The following is a 14,204-nucleotide window of genomic DNA, read 5'->3' as shown; positions in this document are numbered from 1 at the left end:
GTTCCACCCCCGACCCACCTCCCACACGCTCCCCCCTCCCCCCCCACCATCTTGTGGGTACCAGCGTGCCCCGATCCCGCTGTCGAAAACCAACTTCCTCTTTGCAGCTTTCGATGACGGTTTAACACCTGCAGTTTTCACTGCAGTTATTTCAACAGCTCAAGTTTGCATTCTTTCATGTTTTCCCCTTGTTGTACCTACAAAGCTGTATCGTTATTATTCTCTGTATCGTTGTAGATCATTATTTGAATAAGTATAAAACATTGGATTATTTAATTGAAAATATGATAAGAGGATAACTAGACAACAACATATCTGCAATATTCCAGGATGAGCCGGTAATTTGTAGTACAGTAGCTTACAACATTTTTTCAATAATCTTCTATAATCGTAAACTTATCAATCTCATATGAAATTAACCCTAAACGTGGATAGTGTAATAATCGCTATTTATGTTTGAATCGGGAGAATTAATTCATTAGAACTGAATAGTACAATTGAAGGAACCAATAAGACCCATGATTGTTGCATCGCTCAACACAACCGACAGTAAGCGGAGTGCTTTCTACATTCACAAGATACAGTTTACTATTCTCTTAACCTGCAAATTTGCATTTATTAATGGTTATGAGAACCAACCAGATCCGACATCTATGTTTATGCATTCTTAATCATGCGTTAATTTGTGAGTCGAAACTGTAAATGTTATTTGTTCTTTGAGGTGAGGGGGGGGGGGGGGGGGAGAATTCAACAGGTTATTTTGGCCAACTTTCAGGAACACTTTACATTTGATTTTAGTGGTCGCAAATCTGTAGCCCACTGAGAATACATTTCGATACGGCATAAAGTGTTGTTTAGAAAAAGATATTTGGGATATCGCTTTAACGATAATAATATAACTATATATGTTCAAGTATTATCATTTTTTTCTTTGGTATCGGCTATATTTGTAAAGGCTTCAGCAAGCATCAAACAAGGAGTGTTATCCCTCTTCCTGTTCACATGAGAAATAAAGAAATCAACTTCCGTGATCTTTGCTAATATGTCAGTAGAAATTCCACCCCTGGGTCTATTGAACTACAGAAAGCGGTTCTCAAAGTTAAATATGAATTAACAGGTTGACAACTTTCATATAATAGTTTAATAGAGTACCTTTTGACCCATCTTGTATTTCTACCCAAGTACTCGTATTTTATGAAAGACCAGAACAAAGCGAGGAGCAGGAGAATCATTTCAACTCACTCACTCGATCCGTAGAGGGCACTGTCTCACAATAAATAAAACAGTTTCCTCACTCTCCCAGAGACAACAATTGTGAATGAGTGACAGTTTCATTTTTCTGCTCTTATGAAAGCAACTCACTTGGTTCCTACGTGTAGTGACTGTTTTTGCATCCAAACACAGTAGATATTAGAAGCAGCAATTTGTAGCAGTAGAAATCAAGCGCCCTGAGACGCTTCTCTGCGTGGAGGGCAAGTGAGAGACCTGATTTCAATTCCAGACAGGGCGAAACCTTGGGCAAGTTTCCTTACTCGACACGCCTAATAATAATCCCTCCAAAAACAAAAAAAAAAATATATAAATTGGGTCATTTTCCAATCCATGACTGTTTGTGGGACTCTGCTGTGCACAATTGACTGCCGCATTCGCCCACAAATACAGTCAATTCACTTTACAGTAAATTCTGTGAAGCGCTTTGGGATGTCGAGAAGCCGTGAAAAGCGCTATATTGAATGCAAGGATTATTGTTATTTATTATTCATGATTCATAAAATGCAACTTCTGATAATGCACCACTAACCTCATTGATGACAGCCCTGGTTTATTCGATAGAAATCATGACAGATGTTCAATTTAGTATTAGATTGTATGAATTATTTACTGTAGAATATCCTGTTTGGTGCCACCTGAGGACATATGCACATCAGAAGTTTAATTATACCAGGTTGTGTATTCTCCGTTGTTAGTGTTAAGTTTGGAAACACTTTGGTCAGGAGGATGATAGTGATGCTCTCAAGCGTTTCACATGGTAATACACAGGTTCAGATGGACTTCCTGGTATTAGCTGTTTACCCAATGAATGTTGAAAACTGTGCTTGTTGGACACTGAATCTCCAACTCGTGTCAACCCTTCCAGCAGGCGGAGGGGTGTGGGAGAAATGAGGTTAGTGGGGATTCCTTTGTGATGAGATACCTCCAAAACAGTATGTTTGAGACTGTCAAAATTAGGTTAATCGTAATGGCAGGCGCTCCACCGCAATAAAAGTCACTGATAATGACTGAAAACTGCAATAAAAAATTCATTTATGTAATGTGTTTCATGTTGGGATGACGTAGAGATGGCCCATCAATCTTTGCACCGGAGCTGCGATTTAAATCAACGGGGATGAAATGGAAGGATGACCAAGGTACAATCAAAGAGAAAGGAGTTGAGGTTAGCATTCACCGACGGAGGACAGGGATAGGGGAATAGATTCCAGAATGGAGTTCTAGAGTTTAGGGGCAAAAAGGCACCACTACCTTCGGTAATGGACTGCAGTGTCAGTCCCAGATTAGCAGATAAAAATCATGACAGACATCCAATTTGATAGTATATTGCATCACTTATTCATTATAGATTATCCTGTTTGGTGCCACCAAAGGGAAGATACTATACATTTTAATCCGTTTAATTTTACTGGGTTGCGTACTCTCCATTACCGAGAATAACATGGCTTTCTGCTTTTGGTTGGGTGGTCGACATGGTGCAGACCAGTGCCCGCTAAGCTGCTAAGTATAAAGTAGTGGGCGTTCATTGTAAGGATGAGGATCTTGAACTTGTTCCTCCTGGGTTCAGAGAGCCAGTAAAGCTCTGTGGAGTTGTGGTTGATCATTTCATGGAGATTGGTTGCAGGATAGTTGCAAAGTGCTGAATTATCTTTTGCCTATGGAGGAAAGAGTTGGGAAGAGATGGGGGTTACCTAGACGAGCCAGGACGTGATGAATGCATGAGTGAGGGTTTTGACGGCATGAGGGGAGAGTCAGTGGCAGAATTGGACAATGTCGTGAAGGTGCTGAAACACCGAGCGGTTCGTACCATCGATATGGAGATAAAGGATGGATGAAGGTCGAACATGACAGCAAGAATCGGTATTGGCTCTGTGAGGTGAAGAGTGCATTTGTCAATAGTGACGTTATCAGGGTCTGAGGTGAGGATGTGCTGACTGGAGCCAAGCAAGAGGGTCTGCACCCTTTCAACTTTTAACTGGAGATAGTTATCCCTCAACCAAGACTTGATCACTGAAAAATAAAAACATTGAGGAATACAGAGGAAAAGCTGGAATGCATGAATATTTGTAAATCATCTGCCCTTCAAAATGAGGGTACATATAGGATGGACTGAATGGCATGCTTCTTACAAGCCATTGATCTTGACACACAACTGCAACAACAAATTGCGTTTATATAGTGTTTTTCATGTTGGATATACATCACAAAATGTTGCACACTCAAGGGTTTGCTAGGGATTGGGCTCAAAGTTGATGGGGTGGAATGATGACCGAGGCATTGTCAATGAAATAGGACTTGAGATGAGCTTTGTAGGAAGGAAGGCAGGGTAAGGTGGAGAGATTTCTGAATGGAGTTCCAGAAGGTGGCAAAAAAAGGCTGAATTCCTGCCTGCTGATGGTGGGTCGGTTGAAGTAATGCAGACCAGTATTAAGCGAACAGAGCAGGATTGTTGGTAAGGTGTTAAGGACCAATAAAGTTGAGGGCGTTTAAAATAATGTTGAGGATCCTCAGCGTGTTCCTCTTTGGGTTGGGGGTGATTGCCTCATGGAGCTTGGTGAGGGATAGTTGCAGAGTTCTGAATAATCTTTAACCTATGGAGGGAAGAGTTGGAAAATCCAGTTAGCAGAGGGTTAACATAATTCCACCCGCCTGGACGTGATCAATGCATGAATTAGGGTTTTGGCAGAATGAGGGGAGAGGCAGTGGCAGAGTTGGACAATGCAGCCAATGTGTGGAAAAGCAGAATGATTCGTAGCACCAATATGGGGATAAAGGTGGGATGAGGGTCAAACATGAGATGTGAGATGAAAAGTCCATATGCCAATAGCGACGTTGTAAGAGCCTGAGGTGAGAATATGCTGACTGAAGTCAAGCAAGAGGGTCCCCACTCTTTCAACTTTTGACTAGAGTAAGTCAGCTCTCATCCAGGACTTGATCACTGAAAAATAAAAACATGGAGGAATACAGAGGAAAAGCTGGAATGCATGATTATTTGTAAATAAACCGCCCTTCAAAATGAGGGTATATATAGGATGAGTTGAATGGCATGCTTCTTACCTACAATGACATGTTTCTATATCCTATGAATAAGTGGAAACTTGAACTGTTCCCAAAATAATACTAACAAAACTGAAGACCTGAGTAAATTAACTGCTGCAGTGCAATGATGGGGATGCCTTGATAAGTATTATTATCTATGTATTTCATTTCTAGCACAATACATACAGTGTAGGAGTCCTTTTTAAAATGAAGTCTGCTCTATGATTCTCTGCATTTTCGAGCCATTTGATATTTACCAATCACAAACGTGCATTGGATCGGCACATACACAACATTCAATACAAGCGACTGGGAACGCTAATGGAAAACTACACTTGAGTACTTTTCTTCCTTCAGCAGCAACAATAAAATTACATTCACGACTGGAGAACGTCCCAAAATGCTGAAGAGACAGGAGTTGGACCCGAGCATGGGGGAGATTGAGGGAATTCAAAGAGGTGTGAGGGCAACTAAAGGCACAATCGAAGAGAAGGGTGTTGAGACCAACCTTGAAGGAGGCAAGGGAGGAAGCGAGGCTCAGGGACCGTGAGATGGAGTTCCAAACTGTGGAGGCAGAGAGGCTGAAAGCCCGGCCACTGATGGTAGGGTGGGCCGGCTGGGAGATCAGGAGCAGCCCGGAGGCTGCTGAATGGAGGGAGCAGGCAGGTTGGGGAGCATCACCAGGTCAGCTACGTAGGAGGGGATAAGGCCATGGATGGCCTTGAAAGTGAGGGCGACGATCTTGAATTCGATCCTCTGAGGGATGGGGAGCCAGTGGAATCAGGTGAGGGTGGGAGTGATGGGGTCACAGAGCCTGGTGCACGAGAGTACACGAGCTCCAAAGATTTGAATGATCTGTGGCTTGTCAAAGAAGACACCCAGGTTCCAGACTGGCTTTGTGAGGATGAATGTGCAGCCATGAATGCTGATGCTGCCAACGCCCGAGGTGCAGTCTTGCTGAAGTTGAGTTGCAGAAAGGTTCTCCCTTGACCAAGACTTGATGACGGATATGCAGTCGGTGAGGACACAAGCTGTCCTGGAGTTGAGGGTGGAGACAGAGATATTAAAGAGATAGAAGATATATTAAAAGGATAAAAAAGTATAATGTAAAAGCATTTTAATGTAAGTAATTTAAAAACGATAACAAAATTGAAGCTTTGAGTAAATTACCTGCTGCAATATCATGATGTGGACGCCCTGCATTGTTGGAGGTGCCATTTTTTGGATGAGACTGAACAAAATCACATTTTCTTATTCATGTGAACGTTCAGGATCACATGTCACAATGCAAATGAAGAAGAAAACATCTGGTGTCCTGTCCAACAATTCCCTAATATATAATTACCATTCACTTCAAGGCTGTTTGGGAGATATTACTATGCTCAAATTGACTGCCACATTTGCCTGCAACCTATACCTAGTATATTCAATGAAGCATCGTGAATGTTCTCCTGTTATGAAAAGGTTTTCTCAAAAGTATTATTATCCATGTATTTAATTTCTAACAGAATACATGTACTGCAGGATTATTTTTTTTTAAATGAAGGCTGTTGTGAATTTCTACGCATGTAAAAGCCATTTAACATTTACGTGTAACAAAAATGTATTGGAGCAATGCATACTCAGAATTCAATACAAGCGAGTGGGAACACTGGTGGAATCAGCACTTTTCTTCCATCAGCGGGTTGAGCAACACAAATCTCCTTTTCAATTCTCGTTCCATAGTGCATCACATTAGAGCCGCGGGCAACAGGTCCAGGAGATGGGAATTGAGTGCTTGTGTTTTGATGCCATTGGATCTCTGTTCCCTGGAAGGAAATATAGATTTACAATAATAAATTCACTTAATATTTGACGTGAGAAATTGCTATTCGTTTATCATTGTCTAATTCAAAATATGCTCAAGTCACGCGTTCATAATGTCTACTCAAACCTATCTTTTTCCTTCCACAAGTGTCTCTAGAAAAATCCCCTCCGTGGAAAAAGAAATAAGTGGAGCCCTATAGGTCAGTGGTTAGAGTACTCACTTTGCAAGTGAGAGACCTGGGTTTGATTCCCAGCAGGGTGAAACTTTGGGCACGTTTCCTTAGCCCACACGCCTGATAATAATTGCTCGAGAAAATAAAACAATAATAAATTATTCACTGCATACCAAGACTGTTTATGGGATCCTGCTGTGTGGGATACTGCTGAAATGCCCGTCGCATTTCACCCTCACATATAGAGTCAATTCACTTTATAGTCTATTCTGTGAAGTGCTTTGAGACGTTTCGAAGACGTGAAAAGTACAATAACAAATGCAAGGATTGTCATTATTAAGTAACAAAAAGGCCAAATAGATCCGGATATGTCTGTCTGTGTGTGTGTGTGAGTAGGATGGGGGGATAACATACGACAGTCGCTGTAACATTCTATTGGCGATGCACTTGTGTCACATTAGAGCGGCAATTTCCCAGTGACTGGGATGGAATTCCATGGCCCCTCTCTCTTTGTCACATCAATTACCTGATTCTGGGAAGTATTTGGTACAGGTGGGCTGCAGCCAAGGCCTGGGCACTGTGTGTGTCATATAATGTCATTATGTGCCATTCCATGTTACGAATAGAAACAACACTTATGACAATTTTATATCATAAACACCGACCTCTAAATGCGCAGCTATCCTCCTGGCTGGAGTCCTGTAGCTCTCTCCTTGCTTGCGAGAGACATGGGTTCAATTTCTGGCATCGCGAAACCTTGGGCAAGTATCCTTACTCCACACGCCTGGTAATAATCCATCAAGATAAAAACAATATTAAATTGGTCACATCAATCCACGACTGTTTATTGGACATTGCTGTGCAGCATTGGCTGCCGCACTTGGCCCACAAATATACAGTCATTTCACTTGATAGTATATTCTGCGATGTGCTTTGAGATATATAGAAGACGTGAAATACAAGGATTATCAAATGCAAGGATTATTATTATTATTGATCAACAGAGCTATGGCTCCCTTCAGCGTTGATAACGTTTCGTGATAGAAGCTTTCTAGATCCGTGAATGAAACTGATATTCTGCCAAAGGGAGACTTGGAGAATTTATATTTTCAAAAATCTATAATCCGTATATATAGTTTGAGGAAGGCTGGCAACAGCTGTAAACTGTGCCTTTCTGTGCAGGTCTGCATCAGGCCAAGTGTGGCATGTCAGTCTGTAATCTGCAACGGAATGAATCGATGAACCGCTCGCAACTACAAATTATCCAACATGGAACAAGCTCCGCAAAAATGTAATTCTCTGTGAATCAGAGGAAGAGATCTTGCAGGATTGATCTGGTACAAAGCCATGAAATATCCGAATAATGGAAGAAGACTTTTCCATGATTCTGCAAAACAATTTGAAGTTTGTGCTGTTTAAAAAATCTTTATTTCCTACTAGAACTGTAAATGAGCTTCATTCAATCAAAGTCTTCAGCCTGAAATGTTATGCAACATTACCGTGAAATATGTTTTCGAAAATGGGCAGCAAAATGAATCAAATCTGCATGATCTTCAATATACTGTTCGGAAAAGACTCCTAATTGGACGATGCAACCTGGATGTGATTTGCATAATTTAAGAATTTAATTGGACTTACATCACCTGATGGTTCTTAAGGAGAAGTTTAGAAAGAAGCAGAAAAGCGGATTTTGTCAGGAACATCCCTCATCTCTCTGATCTTCATCAAATTGTTCACGATGGGCAATTGGCTCCGAGTTCTGGCCGCTTTGCTCCTGTGTCTCCATGGTAAGCGCTGCGGAATCCGCATTGATTTGAATTGAACTCACTTTGTACAGTTCAACAATTTGACCTATTTATCAATTTTTATCTCTCCAGGCACAGCCGGAGCTTTTACCCTGACTCAACCACCATCCATCTCATCCTCCCCGGGAAACACCGTCAAGATCACCTGTACCATGTCCGGAGGCAGCATCGGCAGCTATTACACGAGTTGGTACCAGCAGAAGCCTGACGGCGCCCCTCTGTTTGTTTGGTATGAGGACTCCACCAGAGGTCCGGAAATTCCTGATCGATTCACTGGTTCTGTGGATCATCGAGCAACGCCATGTATTTAACCATCAGGGGTGTGCAACCGGAGGAAGCCGCCGATTATTACTGTAAAGCAGATCTTACTTTCGGTAAAGGGACGAAGCTGAGTTTGAAAAGTAAGTTACATTTGACATTGTACACTTTCCATGTGGTTGTTTCTACTTTTCCATAATTATTTTGATCTGGTTCTCCTTCAAATTTTCCAAGGTATAACTGTATGTTTATCTGTGTTGGATTCTGTTTCACTCGGTTCTGGTAATATTTGCATGTGGCCGTAATCATCGCAATGATAAACGTTTTATTTGGGAATCGGATATTTTGAAGAATCAAACACGCGAATCCTGAGTTTAAATGAGAATCTGTGAAGAATTAGGACGGATAGTGCAGAAAACCAGCAAATGTAGAAAGTCTCAGACGTGGAAATATTATTCCTCCCGTTAACAATCGCTTCTATTTGAACATTTTCCGCAGATTTTCTGGTTTATTAAAATGTTTTATTTTCTTCCAATTCCGTGTTTCATGTCACTAAGGGGAGCACAATTACAACGAACAGCAAAGATTCAGTAATGTCACATGTTCCATCATAAGTTGTTGTAATTGTTCAGATATGATCATCGCTGAGAGAAGACACAGTCCGAGAGACGCTGAATCCGCTCAACACACAAAATATATTTTCTCCTTTGGAAATTAACCTCATTGTTTCCTATTAGTTGTGATGTTAAAGGGATCTCGACCTATGTATTAACCGTAACTCCAGACCACCATTAATTAGGAACTAAATTCAGTTAATACGGTAGCAATTAATTATTGAAAACTTGTGAAGTTACTCTCCTCAGTGATTGAAATATTGGAATCTGATTGTGCTCCTAAAATGATTTTCTGTGTACAGTGTTTGGTGAAAAGAAATTTTCACCTTCTTACTATCTGCTGCCGGTGCCTGTAAAAAAAATCATTGGTGGAACTGGTTAGTTGGGGTGAAAGCATTTGGCTGTTATTTTTATCCATATGTTATAGTCGCTGCAAAAAGATTCAATTTGATCTTGAGAATTACTAATATTCTGATTGTATTGATAACTAATAACATTTTGATGTATCAGTAACAACCGACCTACATTAGTGAATGGCGATTTTTCAAATCCTAAACATCACTCAAAGATTAGATTAGATTAGACAGTTCCGTTGTCAAGGAAGGTCAGATTGCGCATAATTGGATTTAAAGCCGAATAATGCATATTTATATTTACATTGAATTAGTCGCAATTGGGTGTTCAATTGAAAACACAGCCAGATATTTATATCCATTTGCTACACGTTCTCTCTTCTGTGAAAGGAAACAATGGATTGAAATAACAACAATGTGTTACTGCGCTTTCAATCAGGTGTTCCCGTCATATACTCCCTGTGACGGGATATATTAGTGTCTGGTGTTATTTCTGTCGATTGCAAGATTTAATTTCTTCAGTACAGGAATATTTGAACATGTGGTCCCCATTTAACTACTCATCCGCCAACTCATGATAGTATGTACAATAATGAAGTGTATATGATGAGCAGCCCCCAGACATTTGTCTATCAGTCGTCACCCGTGGAGTCCTGCAGCTCAGTGGTTGAGCACTCGCTTTGCAAGCGAGAGACCTGAGTTCAATTCCAGGCAGAGGGCGAAACCTTGGGCAAGTTTCCTTACTCCACACACATAATAATAATACCTCCAAAACCAAAAACAATAATAAATTGGTCATTTTCAATCTACGACTGTTTGTGGGACATTGCTGTGCGCAATTGGCTGCCACGTTCGCCCACAAATATACAGTCAACTCACTTTACAGTGTGTTCTGCGAAGCGCTTTGGGAGGTCCTCCCGACGTGAAAAGCGCTATATTAAATGCAAGGATTATCATTATCATTATTATTATTATAATTGTTAGACCTTGTCACAATTGAACAGTACCGTCAATAGACAAGAAAATGTTTTAACATTTACGCGAATGTGAATTACTGTATTGTTGTAGTTAATTACGATCTTGAAGTTGTGTCGTGCGATTGAACAGAACGATTGTAATCTTAAGATACTAAGAAAAATAATTTCAACCATTTTACTTCATCATGTAGTAGACATGATCTGAATACTAATTCTTTCCTTCCAGAGCCACAGGGCCCGTCGGTGACTGTCCTTCCGCCTTCACCAGATCAAATCACAGCAAAGAGCAAGGCGACCCTGGTGTGTCTGGTGAATGATTTTATTCCGGGAGCTGTGGAGGTCGAGTGGACTGTGGATGGCAGTGCCAGAAGTCAAGGTGTGAAACGAGTGCGATCAAACAGCAGGCGGACAACACGTACAGTGTGAGCAGTTATCTGACTCTGCCAACCTCCGAGTGGGAGTCACACGACCTGTATTCCTGTGTGTCAAACACGAGAGTCTGGCCACTCCGCTCGAAAAAAGCATCGCCCGATCCAGTTGTACCTAAATCAAGAATGTGGAGCGCTAATCGAATATCTACTTTTGTGGTATTTGAAATTGAAGTTCATTTTACCAGGAATGTCCAAATGAGTAACAGATTCGCTTTGTAAACACTTTCGATAAATTTCCCAACCGAAGTAAATAGCTTTAGATGTTTCAATATTGCCTTAAAACCGGAAAGAATAATATTTGACAATTTCTGGAATTGAATGGTTGTATCTTGCAATGTGTCACGCGTCAATGATCAAACCCATTGTGTAAATTCAGAAATACCATATGCCACAGCTTAATAAAATGTCTATTCCATTGTCCTGTGCATCGTCTCTTTTCTTCCATTTTGTTTTTTGATATCATCTTTTTCCCAAACAATAAGTTATTTTTATTATTATTGTTATAATATTAGATAAACGTTAAGTATGCAATAAAATGGCAAATCTACAGAATGCCGTCAAGACGGGAAGCAGTATGCCACCATAAAATTATACACACACAAAGGAACACGAATAACACATTCAGCATCTTGCTGTCCTGCCTCTGACATCTTCTCCAGTGTGGCACAGAGGCGTCAGCGACTGTAATTGCGTTTAATTAATTGGAGCCCCCAAACTATTGCGTCCTAAAATTTAAACTTATTGCGCAGAAATTGGGAAAATTGTTAATTGCGGTCGTTATCTGAGAGCCGTTTCATGAGGTTCGTGAAAAACAACCAACTTTGAAATTTAACTGCAAATGAATTAAAAGTCATGTGAATTTAAAATATTGCACAACGTTAAAAATGAAATCATGAACCGTCTTACAGACGAAACACGTGTGAAATATTCTGCGCCAAAATTGGCAAACATCCACCGATGGTTTAGAAGCTCATTCACTGAACTAATTTTGCCCCCTCCCTCTGCAGCCCACCAATGTCTATAGAACTAAACTTTTATATTGCTAAAAGGAGTAACATCATATTTAAAAGCTGCTGTCCATCAGGCAATCAGATGCAAATGAAACGAGAAAATGTACCCTCCCCCATGGAGCTCATGGAGGATTTAACGGAGAATGTTCCACCCCCGACCCCACCTCCCACACGCTCCCACCCCTCCCCCCCCCCACCATCTTGTGGGTACCAGCGTGCCCCGATCCCGCTGTCGAGAAACCAACTTCCTCTTTGCAGCATTTCGATGACGGTTTAACACCTGCAGTTTTCACTGCAGTTTATTTCAACAGCTCAAGTTTGCATTCTTTCATGTTTTCCCCTTGTTGTACCTACAAAGCTGTATCGTTATTATTCTCTGTATCGTTGTAGATCATTATTTGAATAAGTATAAAATTGGATTATTTAATTGAAAATATGATAGAGGATAACTAGACAACAACATATCTGCAATATTCCAGGATGAGCCGGTAATTTGTAGTACAGTAGCTTACAACATTTTTTCAATAATCTTCTATAATCGTAAACTTTATCAATCTCATATGAAATTAACCCTAAACGTGGATAGTGTAATAATCGCTATTTATGTTTGAATCGGGAGAATTAATTCATTAGAACTGAATAGTACAATTGAAGGAACCAATAAGACCCATGATTGTTGCATCGCTCAACACAACCGACAGTAAGCGGAGTGCTTTCTACATTCACAAGATACAGTTTACTATTCTCTTAACCTGCAAATTTGCATTTATTAATGGTTATGAGAACCAACCAGATCCGACATCTATGTTTATGCATTCTGAATCATGCGTAATTTGTGAGTCGAAAACTGTAAATGTTATTGTTCTTTGAGGTGAGGGGGGGGGGGGGGGGGAGAATTCAACAGGTTATTTTGGCCAACTTTCAGGAACACTTTACATTTGATTTTAGTGGTCGCAATATCTGTAGCCCACTGAGAATACATTTCGATACGGCATAAAGTGTTGTTTTTAGAAAAAGATATTTGGGATATCGCTTTATCGATAATAATATAACTATATATGTTCAAGTATTATCATTTTTTTTCTTTGGTATCGGCATAATTGTAAAGATGTCAGCAGCATCAAACAAGGAGTGTTATCCCTCTTCCTGTTCACATGAGAAATAAAGAAATCAACTTCCGTGATCTTTGCTAATATGTCAGTAGAAATTCCACCCCTGGGTCTATTGAACTACAGAAAGCGGTTCTCAAAGTTAAATATGAATTAACAGTTGACAACTTTCATATAATAGTTTAATAGAGTACCTTTTGACCCATCTTGTATTTCTACCCAAGTACTCGTATTTTGAAAGACCAGAACAAAGCGAGGAGCAGGAGAATCATTTCAACTCACTCACTCGATCCGTAGAGGGCACTGTCTCACAATAAATAAACAGTTTCCTCACTCTCCAGAGACAACAATTGTGAATGAGTGACAGTTTCATTTTCTGCTCTTATGAAAGCAACTCACTTGGTTCCTACGTGTAGTGACTGTTTTTGCATCCAAACACAGTAGATATTAGAGCAGCAATTTGTAGCAGTAGAAATCAAGCGCCCTGAGACGCTTCTCTGCGTGGAGGGCAAGTGAGAGACCTGATTTCAATTCCAGACAGGGCGAAACCTTGGGCAAGTTTCCTTACTCGACACGCCTAATAATAATCCCTCCAAAAAACAAAAAAAATAAATAAATTGGTCATTTTCAATCCATGACTGTTTGTGGGACTCTGCTGTGCACAATTGACTGCCGCATTCGCCCACAAATACAGTCAATTCACTTTACAGTAAATTCTGTGAAGCGCTTTGGGATGTCGAGAAGCGTGAAAAGCGCTATATTGAATGCAAGGATTATTGTTATTTATTATTCATGATTCATAAAATGCAACTTCTGATAATGCACCACTAACCTCATTGATGACAGCCCTGGTTATTCGATAGAAATCATGACAGATGTTCAATTTAGTATTAGATTGTATGAATTATTTACTGTAGAATATCCTGTTTGGTGCCACCTGAGGACATATGCACATCAGAAGTTTAATTATACCAGGTAGTGTATTCTCCGTTGTTAGTGTTAAGTTTGGAAACACTTTGGTCAGGAGGATGATAGTGATGCTCTCAAGCGTTTCACATGGTAATACACAGGTTCAGATGGACTTCCTGGTATTAGCTGTTTACCCAATGAATGTTGAAAACTGTGCTTGTTGGACACTGAATCTCCAACTCGTGTCAACCCTTCCAGCAGGCGGAGGGTGTGGGAGAAATGAGGTTAGTGGGGATTCCTTTGTGATGAGATACCTCCAAACAGTATATTTTAGACTGTCAAATTAGGTTAGTCGTAATGGCAGGCGCTCCACCGCAATAAAAGTCACTGATAATGACTGAAAACTGCAATAAAAAATCATTTATGTAATGTGTTTCATATTGGGATGACG

At 40.4% G+C, this 14,204-nt stretch overlaps 1 pseudogene across 1 annotated transcript in view; it reads left to right on the top strand.

Moving 5' to 3' along the window:
* The window catches only part of LOC121849555, a 14,446-nt pseudogene extending 3,569 nt beyond the window's left edge, over positions 1–10,877 (top strand). The window contains exons 4-6 of the transcript XR_006085257.1: positions 7,957–8,074; positions 8,165–8,493; positions 10,521–10,877. The product of XR_006085257.1 is annotated as an Ig heavy chain C region, membrane-bound form-like (transcript). The remainder of the gene's footprint in view (positions 1–7,956; positions 8,075–8,164; positions 8,494–10,520) is intronic.
* Positions 10,878–14,204: the final 3,327 nt, after the last annotated feature.

This window comes from Callorhinchus milii, unplaced genomic scaffold (assembly GCF_018977255.1).
Source record: "Callorhinchus milii isolate IMCB2004 unplaced genomic scaffold, IMCB_Cmil_1.0 Scaffold8, whole genome shotgun sequence".
Lineage (NCBI taxonomy): Eukaryota > Metazoa > Chordata > Chondrichthyes > Chimaeriformes > Callorhinchidae > Callorhinchus > Callorhinchus milii.
This window is presented reverse-complemented; position numbering and strand designations above follow the sequence as displayed.